This window comes from Epinephelus moara, chromosome 4 (assembly GCF_006386435.1).
Source record: "Epinephelus moara isolate mb chromosome 4, YSFRI_EMoa_1.0, whole genome shotgun sequence".
Classification (NCBI taxonomy): Eukaryota; Metazoa; Chordata; class Actinopteri; order Perciformes; family Serranidae; genus Epinephelus; species Epinephelus moara.
Genome location: NC_065509.1, coordinates 39,923,048 through 39,936,267, shown reverse-complemented (window position 1 = coordinate 39,936,267; position 13,220 = coordinate 39,923,048). Strand labels below are relative to the sequence as shown.

The following is a 13,220-nucleotide window of genomic DNA, read 5'->3' as shown; positions in this document are numbered from 1 at the left end:
AAGGAAAGCATCAGGAGGTGAGGTGTGTGCATGTGTGGAGGAGAGGGAGAGAGGGAGATGCTGGTAGAGAGATAGAGTGTGTTATTAGATACTGTTAATGTTACTTATTATGCTTCTGTGCAGTGATAGCTCTTTTTTATTCTGTTTCTGAATGCGCGTGTGTGTATAGGCTTATATATAGGCTATATATATGTAGGCCATTAGCCTATCTGGTTTTAAAATCCAGCCCAGCTGAAATTGAAACTGAATAGCCCTGTCATAGAACTTTATTGAATTAAAAGTTACAGTGCTGCTGGTTCCTGACTTTTCCTGAAAATGTCTGTATTTTTATTTAAACTGTCATTTAAGCAAATTGGACAAAAGGCATTAAAAATGTGATCATTTCTACCTATTTCGGCCACAGGAGGTCATATGATAAATTGATCAATTTATCGCGCTGCGGTAGATCCATCTTGGTTGCGAGGCAACTATCACTGTCTCTGCCAAAAGGTAAACTCCGGGAGAGAATTCATTCACAGACTTAAATGTAATCAATTGTTATATTCGTGTTCTGAGCTCTGTTTGTTGAAATAATTAGCATTTGTTTTGTATGATGATCAACAATATTGAAAAAATGTTTAATTAAACTTGTTGAAAGTTACATTTCTGTGTCACTGAATTGAACTGAAAATTGAAAACTTATTCTAACATCATGTAACGCCCATTAGTTACACACACAGAGTAATCCCCAATGTTTACAGCTTGACAATGTGTAGAGCTATACTGCCTAGTAAGATTTCAGATGTAGTTGCTTATTGTCACCAGCAGGGTGCGCATTCATCCCACACAAATGCTGGCAGCGCCGCCAGTTTCCTTGTTTTTTTTATACGCCGATGCAAACCAGAGCACTACACGACAGACGAGTGAGCTTGATGAGGTTGATAACTGCCTGTAAAGTTGTTGAAACTACATTTTTTGTTCGAGTTATCAGTTCCGAGGACTTCCGTGTAAGGAAGAGAAGGGTTTCTTGCCAAACCTGACCGTGTGGATATTGATTTTTATCGAGCGAAAACTCCGGTGAGTAAATGCTAGTAACGATTAGCGTAGCATGCTAGCGATTCCTACCACGGCTAATTACCTGCTTATTTTCTTGAATATGTCTCCACTACGTATAGTTATGCTTCTGTGATAGTGTTTAAAAATCAACCGGAGACTGATAAACATTAGCCTTGGACCAAGACGTTCATTGCATTGCATGAACGTCTTGAAAACGAAACCCGTTTTTCGTGTGGGGGTTCCCGGTCTAGACCGATTCACGTCTCCATAAACATTCAAATCAAACATGTAATGTACTCACCGCCTAGGCACAGATGTTAGGAAGGTGTACGGGGGTTGCCGTGTGTTTGTATATCCGTTATTGTTCAATAAACATGCATTTTATCGCGGATGTCTGAAATTTTCTTCACCACTTCTTCGTCCTGCAATGAATGAGTGCACCGACTTTCTACTGCGCCACAGCAGTGATTGGTTTTCATTGTTTGTGGTTTATTTAGTTAATTTATTGTTATTGTAGTAGCTATTTTTAGGTTGTTGGTTTTTTTTTTTTTGCTAAATACTGTGGATTTAGCTATCACACCCACCCACACAACCACACACATCACCAAATTGGAAGAGGAGAAGTACATCAAAAACATCAGGATCTCCAACAGAACGTAGAGTACGTGGACCATTGGCCAAGGCCAAAGAATACCTGGTCAGACATATGTATTACAGGGCATTCTGCTCCTTCTTAGAGTCCTCAGTTAGGCACCATATGATTGCTGCCTACTGTAAAGACATTACGGCAGGTGTAAGTTTTGTCAGTCGTATGTCTTATTATTCATGTAGATTTCATGGAACCTTTGTATTTGTATGTTTAATATTGTATATTTACTTTATTCAGAGAAAAACTCTGTTCAAAGATGTGGATGGGCCCTTTAACAAAAAGGCTGACTCACACAACATCTCCACATTTACATGGGATGGTGTTCTGGACTGGGCTGACAGCAAGGCACCCCTCCTGATGGCATCTTTGAGAGCCACATTCCCACCAGCCAAAGGACAATTAAAAACAAAAATCCCCAGGTAAGTGTATTTAATTATTTGTACTGTGTGATTCTTTGTTATAATATTATTTCCTTAAAAACAATAAGTATTCATATATCACCCCCATCTTAAATTAACCTCAACCTCCTCAATACACCCAATATCATGCTCCACACTAGGGGAGAATGGGCATTGTGCTCAGCTACTTCCTGTTTATGTAAAGCTTTCCCCGACCATCTGAGGGCAACACAGAGTGTGGATACTTCTAAATGAGCCCTCCAAACCCTACTTTTCGGCTAAGTTAACTATCTTAGTTTACGTTTTATTATCATATTTTATATCTTATCTTTTATTTTGAATCACTTATCTTAATCTATCACTTTCATGACTATAAAAAACATTGAGCACTTTGAGATCTGTTAGATTTAAAATGCTATAGAAATCTAATGTCTTATTATTGTTATCTCAACTATTTCTATCAAGGAGAACCGGAGTAAGAGGCAGAAGAATCCTGAAGCGTCCAGCGAAAACCAGAGAGCCACTAAACAGACCTCGCAAGCTCACCAAGTTTGATTATTTTCCATTAATAATTATCCTGTGTTATGGTAGATAAATTCTTTGTGTGTGTTTACATATTGTCTAAAGGCAAGCTGTCTTGATGTTGATGGTTGTAGGATTTCAAAACTTTAGGTCTAAAGGGCATTCATTTGACTTCAAATTCAAAATGAACATTCTTATAAAAATCTATTGAATTTCATTAAGTAATTATATTGTGAGCACCACCTTTTATCTACATAATGCTAAATAAATGTCAGAATGAACAAATACTTTTCTCTTAATACCTTTTTACATGCATTTCAGAGACAAAAGTGAGCACCAAGCTCTCGTGGAACAGAGGACTGGATTGGCTCTATCGATGGCACTCTTCACATGCAACAGGAAGAACAACTTCATCGTTCAATTGTCCACCACTGAAAGACACAATGGAGAGCAGCAGTGAAAGGACCAGTATGAGTCAGGCCTCTGGTACCGACTCACCGGTGACCCGGCACGATGATCGTGTGGCGGCGTTAGCAGAGGAGAGTATGTTGAACGATGGGACGGAGCGGGACATGCAGGAGGAGATGTCCCACAAAATCCTGTCCTCCTTCCTCAACAACCTAGAAGACCGACGGTTGGAGCCTGCCCGGGATGAGACAACCTGTAAGTTACCTGATAAACACCTGGTGCCTCTCTGTGCTTTTTGTTTTTGGTCTCTGCTGAAATGTTGAGGTTATAGGAAGCATTTCATGCTAGCTCCATCCAAACATTCCTGCTCTGTCAATCATGCAGCGCCAGGTCCCCCACCATATTCAGCATCAGCACACACAGGAAATGAACAGCAGAAGCAATGTAGTAAGATATGAAAAAATGTACTTTAATTTTAAAATGTAGTTTGTGGAATGGTAGGTTCATTTAACTTATGTCTCTCCCTGTCACGTAGGTTAACCTGGGTGTGCTGTCCTGCAACCCCAGCTCCAACTCTGGAGTCATAGAAATAATGACTTTCCTCCACCAGTTTGTACCGGTGAGGGACAACAAACTGCTGCCCATCCTTTGCTGTGGGGATGGTCTGAGCGTGGAGAGGATGATCCATTGTCACCGTGCGCGGAATACCGGAGAGATACCTTCCGACCGATTGGAGGGACTCATACCTACCCCACAGGAGTTCCATCGTGAGATGATTTTGCTACAGCTTAATTTTGTTTCTACAGGTTTTAAACTTCTTAAGTCAATTGATTAGTCAACAAATATAAATTTTAAAACTCTTTTTTTCCACACTTGTATACTGTATTAAGGACACTGTCAGTGTCCTATTCCAAAAATGTATGTCTTAAATGTGTAAAACATGGTCAACATGTCTCATTCAATGCCCACAGCTGTAGATTGCTAACATTCTACTTCTATGTATACATGGGACACAATGGACCTACTCTACATCCACGAGAGTGATTTTGCGAGAGGCACCATCGCTCATCTGAAAAATGACTTTGACCACAGGTCATTTAAAAAACAAGTGTCAGCAAATGTCCAGCATTCTTGGGACATGATGGAAGTGAGTATAACAGTAGCCCTGCCTAAAGGTTCTGGAAAATTCAAATAGCTTAAATAATACATTAATTGAACTAACTACATTAAATCATCATATAATACAGGACTTAATTTCATGGTTATTTAAAAGGTTATTTCAGTAAAAGAAATGTGTTATATGTACAAGGAAAACAACCACAAAGGTTGTGAGTTCATTAATGCTGACCGGATGCATGTATTTATTAAAGACATATGCTTTTAAAAGTAAGATGATGTACTGGAAATTTTAGGAGAATACAAATTTGTTGGTGCTGGATTAATTTAAATTCACCTAATCTTTAAAAAAAACCTTATCTGTTTCTATATACATAGTTTGCTAGCTGCAGTGCTGGCTCCATCTCTCTTGTGCAGGCCTTTCCCAAGCCCCAAAGGGAGACTGGTTCTGTAGTGAGCAGTGTGAGGAGGACAGTAGCTATATTTATTGCTGGTGCCAGGAAAGACAAGAGGGAGAAATGGTTCAGTGCCAGCTGGCTGACACCTGTACCAAGCATGAGTGGTACCACATGGCATGCCTCATGCCATCTGACCGACCTGATGCACAGGGTATGCTTTCTAATTGTTGTTCTGAATTAACATGTAACTGTCTAACTGTGCGAATGAACTTTACAGTGTATGATATAATTTTTCTACCTCAGACATCTGCGAAGATGTCTGCGAAGGCTGCAAAGTGGTGGACTCAGGTCGGAAGGGAGAGGATTTTGTCCTTAACTACACAAAGGCCTTAATGTGGGAGGGACTTAATCTCCTCGCAAGGAAGGATGCGGTGCGGGAAGGTGATGGGCCAGCAATGATGGAGAGTTGGAAGATGGAGCTTATGCAATTCTGGAGCAGGAGCCATCCCAAATACTTTATCATAGCCCACAACATGCTAACTGGTAAAATAAATTACACATTGTGACCATGTGCTAGTGTTTATTTTGTTTTATACAAATTATTGTATGTATTACAGTTGAAAAAGGTTTACAGTACTTTTATATTAGATTTTGGATTTTTAATTAGTTCTGAAAATGTAATTAAACAGGAGCTGAAAAGTGGTCAACTGCTGTTATAATAAAAGAAACATTTTTTATTATTTAATTTTCTTTTGTAAGGAGTAGAAGGCTACCTTTCTGAAGGTCTAAGGAACGGCATGACGTGGAATAGAGTTGCCAACCTGACGGGGACACCAGGGTGAAACGTCGGCCTTGACCTTGTCAACGAGTTCCTCAACAACGATTTCAAACGTAGGATATTAATTGTCTTACTTGCAAAAATTCACATGATTTAAGATAAAAGCTTGAATATTGCACTGTTTTAATAGGTGCTTTAAAGAAGCACATACTGCATGTTGTTTCAGAAATGATGAAGAGATCCAATGGCAAATACACAGACAATAAGGCCAAAAGGTGTGCGGAGATGGGAGGAGCATTTGGGAAGGACCTCGACAATGTCCTTACAAGTGTAGGAGTCGTCTCGTTTGGGGATACATGGTCAAGACGAAGCAGTCTCAAAAAGAGACAGAGGGAGGATGTCGGGCGATTTGTAAAAGAATACCGATCTGACAGACTGTTCGTTCACCTGTGTCCCTGGGAGATACCACCGTGGCCTGAACAACTTTAAGTACAACACCAACATCAGAAACCCAAAGAAAATGGGAAAGAAGATGCGGCAGTTGGCCCAGGACATGGATAAGTGGGACACCTTCTGTGGTATTCAACCTGTACAGGACTAGAAAATGTACGCAGACTGGTTACTGTGCCTATAAGGTTTCACCGCGATGTGCGCCATGTGTTAGTGTAAACTGAAACGTGTAGGCTGGTCAGTAAAGGCAACCACACGAAGCTACACAGTGTGATTATTGTCTCTTAACAAACATAATACACAAGTCACAATGTAATCAAAAAAAGGAACATTTATTATTATTATATTAAATTTATTAATTTAATTTATTAATCAATTGAACACTTAACATGTAAACATTAATAAAATATTAAATTAAAGTAGTATTGCACACACTAGCAAAAAGCAGCATAGTATTTGTTTTTGGTTGCAAAGTGCAATGTAGACCCAATTAACATGTCTACTTAAAATACAGCTTCAACATAAAATGACACAACAATGTGGTCTTAAAACTAAAGAGGTAGTAGACAACTTCAAAGTGTTTTGCATATTCTAATTCTGTCCATAAGCATTCTGTTAGCAGGAATACAGAAATATAGCGCTTGACCGGAGGGGCATGACCGGAAATGTTTGAGAACCACTGCAATAAGACAACGTTCATACAAAGAGCAGATCACTCTCTTATGCTGCTACAAAAATAGGGAGATTTGCACCTAGCTTATTACAAACAGAACAGGGTGTTATTTCACCGCCATGTGAATTACACAGGAAACACAAAATAGAGGGACAAAATAGGTCGCAGTTAAAATAAATGAACAAGTTAACTTTTAAAAAAAATTAATCGCGATTAACTCGATTAATCTTGACAGCCCTAAAAAAACACAGATATCGGCCCGATAAATATCGGCCGGCCGATGCATCAGTTTACCTCTAGTTCTGCAGTCTGGTGTTGCAAATCGAGCAGCAACCTTGACGCTCACAAGTCCTGCTGTAGTCTTGGCTCAATCCCTTCAGGTGCAGAAACTTGAACACTGACCTCTGAGTGCAAGTGCCCGTTTCAATTTTCTGTAGCATTTCAATGTTTTTGCTGTTGATAAATGACTTATTTATCGACCTCGGGTAAAGGTAGGTTATGGCGGTTCCCCCACCACCATCCCTAGCGCATTGTCCAACCTCTTGTCAGTACGAAAGAATGTCTGAGGCCGGTCCCCAGTGGAGGATGCATCTAACATCTGGCACCTGCACTCCAAGCCCAAAGGCCACTGTGGCAACTACACAGCGCACATTTGTTGCCATTTCAACAAATGCATCCAATGTCCTTTTCTGGCTGTTGGAGTAAAGGTGGCTGTGGAACATTTCCACTATCCTGGTGTGGACTGTGTGTTCATCTGACACCCAGGCAGCATTCCCCAACTTTGCCATGATGTTATGGTAGACATTGGTCACACCACTGATGGTCCTTAAAAATAAAATGTTTATGTTAACATTGTAATTACTTGTATGTCTCTTAGGAAAGTAGGCGGTTTACCAAAAAAAACATATATTCCTTAACGGTCCATTAGTATCAGTGAAGACAATTTGCAGTATTCTGAAATGTATTCACTTATTATTTTTTCTAAGAGAACCTTAAAAAAAGAATTCATTTTAAGATTTTTACCAACCTGCAGTACACAATGACCTTCCCTGCATTTTTCCCCTGGCGCAGGTGAGGTACCAGCCATTCTGCTGCCTTTGTGATGTCCTCATCTTTCGTCCTTTGGACATCCAGGAAAACGTTGGGCCTGTTTAGAGACAATGTACATTAATTGAAAATAATGTTTTTGAACTATTTTCAATTAGTAAAATAATCCATTACACAACTGTATATTTTTACAACTATATTACTTAATGTTTTCCAATACATCTACAAAGCAGTAGCAGTTAATGGACATAAGGTAGAATCCTATTTCATACCTGTCGGAAAGCTAGGTGACCATTGTCACTGGGGGTGGTTCCAGGCAGAGGAGGTTTAGTATCTCAGTGACCATGTCCTGGGTCACTGTCGCCGTCAGTAGCAGGACTGGCGCTGTGATATATATCCTCAGACTGGGGATCCTTAGGTAGTCCCCCTGAAAGCTTTTTCCCCTGACTTTGAAAATTTAATAATTAAGGGTACATTATATTTGTTGTTAAACTATCAATTTATCTTACCAGCTTGTAAGGCAGTGAGCCTCATCGATCGCCAAGAGGCAGATCTTTTCTTTATTCTGCCTCACCCAGCCAAACCATAAGGTGTCCGCTTCAGCCTCAGAGGACATGAACACAAGGTTCACGTTGCAGTCCAGAACAGCTTAAATGCATAAGATACACAGGTTAAGTTTCCTTCAATAAAAAAAGCCTTTAGATGCTTAATAATCATGGTGTTATTACTCACATTGTTTGTCTTCTGCAGACATGTCTCTGGTGACTGCAGCACTTTTAATCCCCAGGTTTGTCCAGCAGCTCACCTGGTCCTTCATCAGGGCCTTGAGAGGACTGATGACAAGCACAATGGGCCTCATTCACTAATATCTGCGCAGAAATGTTCTTACTCTCTGCAAAAAAATAAGTACTTGCGCAAAATCACCGTCGGATTCATGACACGTGCGTACCGGCCAATTTTGTTCTCACCACTGTGCGTATGTTAGTAAATCATAACCATTCTAAATTGACAGGCGCGTGTCCGCGATCTGCAATCATAGCATACTACCACGCCCCCATTTCTCCATATAAGGAAGCCGCTTGCCTGGAGTTGATTCATGAATGAAGGAAGCGGTTACGCGAGGAGAGAAGTAGCAAATTTCACAGTTTGTTAGAAGCCATGGCGCCGGGTCTTACAGGAATGCCATGGGTCATTGTAAGATTGTGGAGGACACAGCATGCCAGGATGATCTTGCACACCTTCTCAGGGGTATAAAGTAGTTTGCCACCGGCCGTATCTGATCCAAACACATCCAACGGCCCTTAAGCACGCCAAAAGTGCGCTCTACGGCGCGTGTGTGGGCATGTATGTTATTATAGTGCACCTCTTGAGGGGCTTCAGGGTTTGCATATGGTGTCATCAGCCATGTTTTAAGGCCATATGCCCGGTCACCCAAACAATAACATTTTAACATTAACGGAATAGAGACTTACTGAAAATACTAACTTAAAACAATTGAAATAAAAGACTAGAACAAAAGATGCTCACCAACAAGCCATCCACTTCTCACAGCCCCTGCCTCCAAACGCATTCCCACTGTACTGTTTTGCAAAATAAATGAGTCGTGGGTGCCTCCTGGCCAGCAGGCCACAGCCTTAAGGATATGGCAGTCGGCATTACAGATCATCTGCACGCTGATGGAGTGATAGTTTTTCTGTTCATGTTATTGTTTATATTTTAATTGTCACAATGATGAGGGTGAACGTGTGTCAATTTCATGGTAATTTAATCCATTTGGCCAATATATTAGTAAATTATTTTAAAAAATGTTAATTAAATCTCTTTTTCATGAATGTGGTTTTATAGACTCTGCATGTACTTAAAAGGTATGTTTGCATTTTCTAAGTCAGTTCGGCCTTCCTCATTTGTGCGCACGCATGGTCTGAACCAGTTCTAAATTAGTTCGCAGAGTAAGAACAAATTCGGGTAAGAAAATATTGATGAATCCTGGATTTGTGCGTCAAACGATCATACGCACAGTTTAAGCACAGATTTGTGCGTACACACTGTTTGTGAATGAGGCCCAATGTGCTTTTCCTCAGGATGAAGCTAAAAAGTTGATTTTTCAGAGACAATTACTACTTTTGGTGATAGATAGATAGATAGATACTTTATTCATCCCCGTGGGAAAATTCAGGTATCCAGCAGATAAACACATAACAGTTATAGACAATAAATAAAAATCAGAATATAAAAAACACACAAGTTAAGAGCAGTATACACAATAACACACTAATAATAAATAAAAGCAGCACAATTACACTAGTAACATTGAAAAAAAAATCTGCTATTCCTTACAGTTTTCTAAATGCATGTTCAGTGAGTCATAGTTTTCCTACTATCAAAAAGAATGACATGATAAGCTGTAGTGCATACTAGCTGCTGGCCTTAGCATCAACAAGGAGGATGCTACATATTATATATGGGGGAGGAGGGCGGAGTGGGAGATGGTTGACCAAGACAGACTCTTCTGCTGTCTGTCTTGGTCAACCATCTCCCACTCCGCCCTCTCACACCTCAACACCCTCCTGCTTGACCCCCCCACCTCCTCCTCCTCACACTTCCTCTGCCCGTGGTCAGACTGACTGCTCTCTCCATCATGAGGACTACACCCCTCCCCCACGTGTCGTCACCTCCACAATGTGCTTCACTGCGGACCATGTGAGAAGACAGCTGATGAGACTCCACTCAAATAAGGCTGCAGGCCCTGATGGTGTCAGCCCCAGGGTGCTCAAAGCCTGTGCCCCCCAGCTATGTGGAGTACTTCAGCATGTATTCAACATGAGCCTGAGTCTCCAGAGGGTCCCCTTCCTGTGGAAGACATCCTGCCGTGTTCCTGTGCCAAAGACTCCGCGTCCCAGTGGCTCCAAGGACTACAGACCCGTGGCATTGACCTCCCACATCATGAAGACCCTGGAAAGACTCGTCTTGGAGCAGCTCCGGCCCATGGTCAAGCCACTTTTGGACCCCCTCCAGTTCGCCTATCAGCCCCGACTTGGAGTTGAGGATGCCATCATCTACCTGCTCTACCGCGTCTACGCCCACCTGGACAAGCCAGCAAGCACTGTGAGGGTCATGTTTTTTGACTTCTCTAGTGCGTTCAACACCATCCGTCCAGCTCTACTGGGTGACAAGCTGGCAGCAATGCAGGTGGATGCCCCCCTGGTGTCCTGGATTGTAGACTACTTGACTGGCAGACCACAGTATGTGCGCTTGCAACGCTGTGTGTCAGACAGACTGGTCAGCAATACCGGGGCCCCGCAGGGGACTGTCCTCTCTCCCTTCCTCTTCACCCTCTACACCACGGACTTCAGCTATTGCACTGAGACCTGCCATCTTCAGAAGTTTTCTGATGACTCTGCTATAGTTGGATGTATCACCAAGGGTGATGAGGATGAGTACAGGGCTGTTGTGGATAACTTTGTCACATGGTGTGAGCAGAACCATCTGCAGCTCAACGTGGCAAAGACAAAGGAACTGGCTGTGGATCTGAGAAGGACCAAGACACCGGTGACCCCTGTTTCCATCCAAGGGGTCAGTGTGGGCATTGTAGAGGATTATAAGTACCTGGGGGTACACATTGACAATAAACTGGACTGGGTTAAGAACACTAACGCTCTCTACAGGAAGGGCCAGAGCCGTCTCTATTTTCTGAGGCGTCTGAGGTCCTTTAACATCTGCCGGACTATGCTCAGGATTTTCTATGAGTCTGTGGTGGCCAGTGCTATCCTCTATGCTGTTGGGTGCTGGGGCAGCAGGCTGAGGGTGGCGGACGCCAACAGACTCAACAAACTGATCCGCAAGGCCAGTGACGTTGTGGGAACAGAGTGTGAATCTCTGATGGTGGTGTCAGAGAGGAGGATGCTGTCTAAGCTACGAACTATCTTGGACAATGTCTCACACCCACTCCACCATGTGCTGGTCAGGCACAAGAGTTCTTTCAGTGGGAGACTTATACCACTAAGATGTACCACGGAGCGCCACAGGAAATCATTCCTGCCTGTGGCCATCAAACTGTACAAGGAAATCATTCCTGCCTGTGGCCATCAAACTGTACAACTCCTCCCTCTGAGTGGCCCTGAGACTCTTTCACACACTGCAATAACTTAATTTAACTTGTGCAATAACCCCATTCACCCTGACTGTATATATTNCATTCTCCCTCTGTCCTGTATCTTTGAGCTTCTTCTTGATGGAAAAGCACTCTCGTGTATTATTGTTATTATTATTATTATTATTAGAACAACACAACTTAATATCAGCCACTCAACAAAGGCAATAAGTAATAAATAAGTAATTAAATGACTTACTTTATCCATTATTGCTCCATAGTATCCGTAGCAAACACTTTTTCCATACCCTGTAGGCAGGATGCCAAAAACATGTCTTCCATCAATTAAATGTTGGAAGATTTGTTTCTGTTCTTCCTTAAGGGGAATGGGGAGGGACGCAAATGCGTCCTCGAGCGAAACAGCCATATCAAATAGGAAAAACTACTAAACAACCACTCAACTCCAACTACACGATACATGTGTTTTTTTCCCCCTTTGCGGCTTTTTTTCTGTTCTCATCTCTCTGTGACGTTTAGACCTCAAATCAACCTCACCCATAATTGGTCAATTAAAAAGAACGCTACCTGGGTGGGGTTGCACCAGTTTGGCGTATCTCTCTACTAAATTCAGGATTTAGTAATTACTAAACCACTACTAAACCCTTAGGAATTACTAGCTAGTTTGGAACTAGTTGTTTACTAATTTCGGTTGCACCAGACCAGTTTACGCAATCCCATATCTAGTAGATGCGTAAGTGGTTACTAGTCGCATGACGTGACGACAGCAACTTGGCTACCCAATCAGCGTGTGGAGCAGAATGTACACAGGAACAGCTGGGCGCAGCCGGGCAAGATACTCCACAGTCTCTTCAGTCGGTAAGTAGCCTACCGTAAACGATATGTATCATACAAACTGTGTAGCGTTGTCGTTTTGTGATGCATAACATTCGCCCAGATAGCATTTTGATTCAACGTTGAATTAGTGTCAAATGGGTTAAAAGTTAAGTCAGTTTCTATATGGGAGCCTAACATTAGGTAGAGTAACAACGGAAAACAACCGTTAACTTTTGGCTACTCTGTAACGTTAGTGGCAGGGCTCGGCAGTGCAACTGTTTGGATAATTTCCAGTGCGAATAGAAAATTACATTCAGTCGTCACCCGTGCTCAATTGCCGGAGCCAGCATGTCCTTGATCCGCATTATCTGGTCGCGCCTGAACCGGTACCGACAGTAAAATATCGAAGTCATCGTACACATCCAAAGGGTGGATTCGGTCTCTCAAAACCCTTTTCCTAACGGCAGGTTCTCTGTTTTGTAGAGCAAGCCTCTCTAAACGAGCCATAGTTGCTGTTTTCTTCGATTGGTTTTGATCCTGTGTCAGCAAACTAGGTAACTAGGTAACAGTTACACAACCCTTAGGGTCGGTGTAAATATTTAGTAAACACTTAGTAATTACTAGCTCTACGTGATTCCTAGTAAAATTGGTGCAACCCATTTTAATTTAGTAATGACTAAATCTTGATTTAGTAAACACTTACACTTTTACTAAGGTTAGTAAACACTTAGGCGCGCATGTGCCTCTAACTACCAATGTGCAATACACCTCCCAACCGCTACGGGGGCGCTGTGGCGCAGTAGAAAGTCGGTGCACTCATTC

The 13,220-nt window shown here is 41.9% G+C and overlaps 2 long non-coding RNA genes across 6 annotated transcripts; one reads left to right on the top strand and one right to left on the bottom strand.

The window, feature by feature from the left end:
- Window positions 1-853: 853 nt before the first annotated feature.
- Window positions 854-6,015, top strand: LOC126389256 (uncharacterized). Of its 5 annotated transcripts, none has more exons than XR_007569820.1 (10): window positions 854-1,056; window positions 1,922-2,103; window positions 2,548-2,631; window positions 2,926-3,267; window positions 3,397-3,459; window positions 3,548-4,159; window positions 4,507-4,737; window positions 4,830-5,069; window positions 5,286-5,417; window positions 5,531-6,015. It is a non-coding gene; the product is annotated as an uncharacterized LOC126389256 (long non-coding RNA). The 5 variants fall into 5 exon arrangements; XR_007569821.1 differs by lacking the exon at window positions 3,397-3,459 and having other exon boundaries at window positions 855-1,056; window positions 3,548-3,779; window positions 3,984-4,159; XR_007569823.1 differs by lacking the exon at window positions 3,397-3,459 and having other exon boundaries at window positions 4,546-4,737.
- A 128-nt stretch (window positions 6,016-6,143) lies between these two features.
- On the bottom strand, window positions 6,144-9,934 carry LOC126389258 (uncharacterized). The gene is made up of 4 exons (XR_007569824.1): window positions 8,207-9,934; window positions 7,747-8,122; window positions 7,455-7,574; window positions 6,144-7,252 (listed from the first exon to the last, which is right to left on the bottom strand). It is a non-coding gene; the product is annotated as an uncharacterized LOC126389258 (long non-coding RNA).
- Window positions 9,935-13,220: the final 3,286 nt, after the last annotated feature.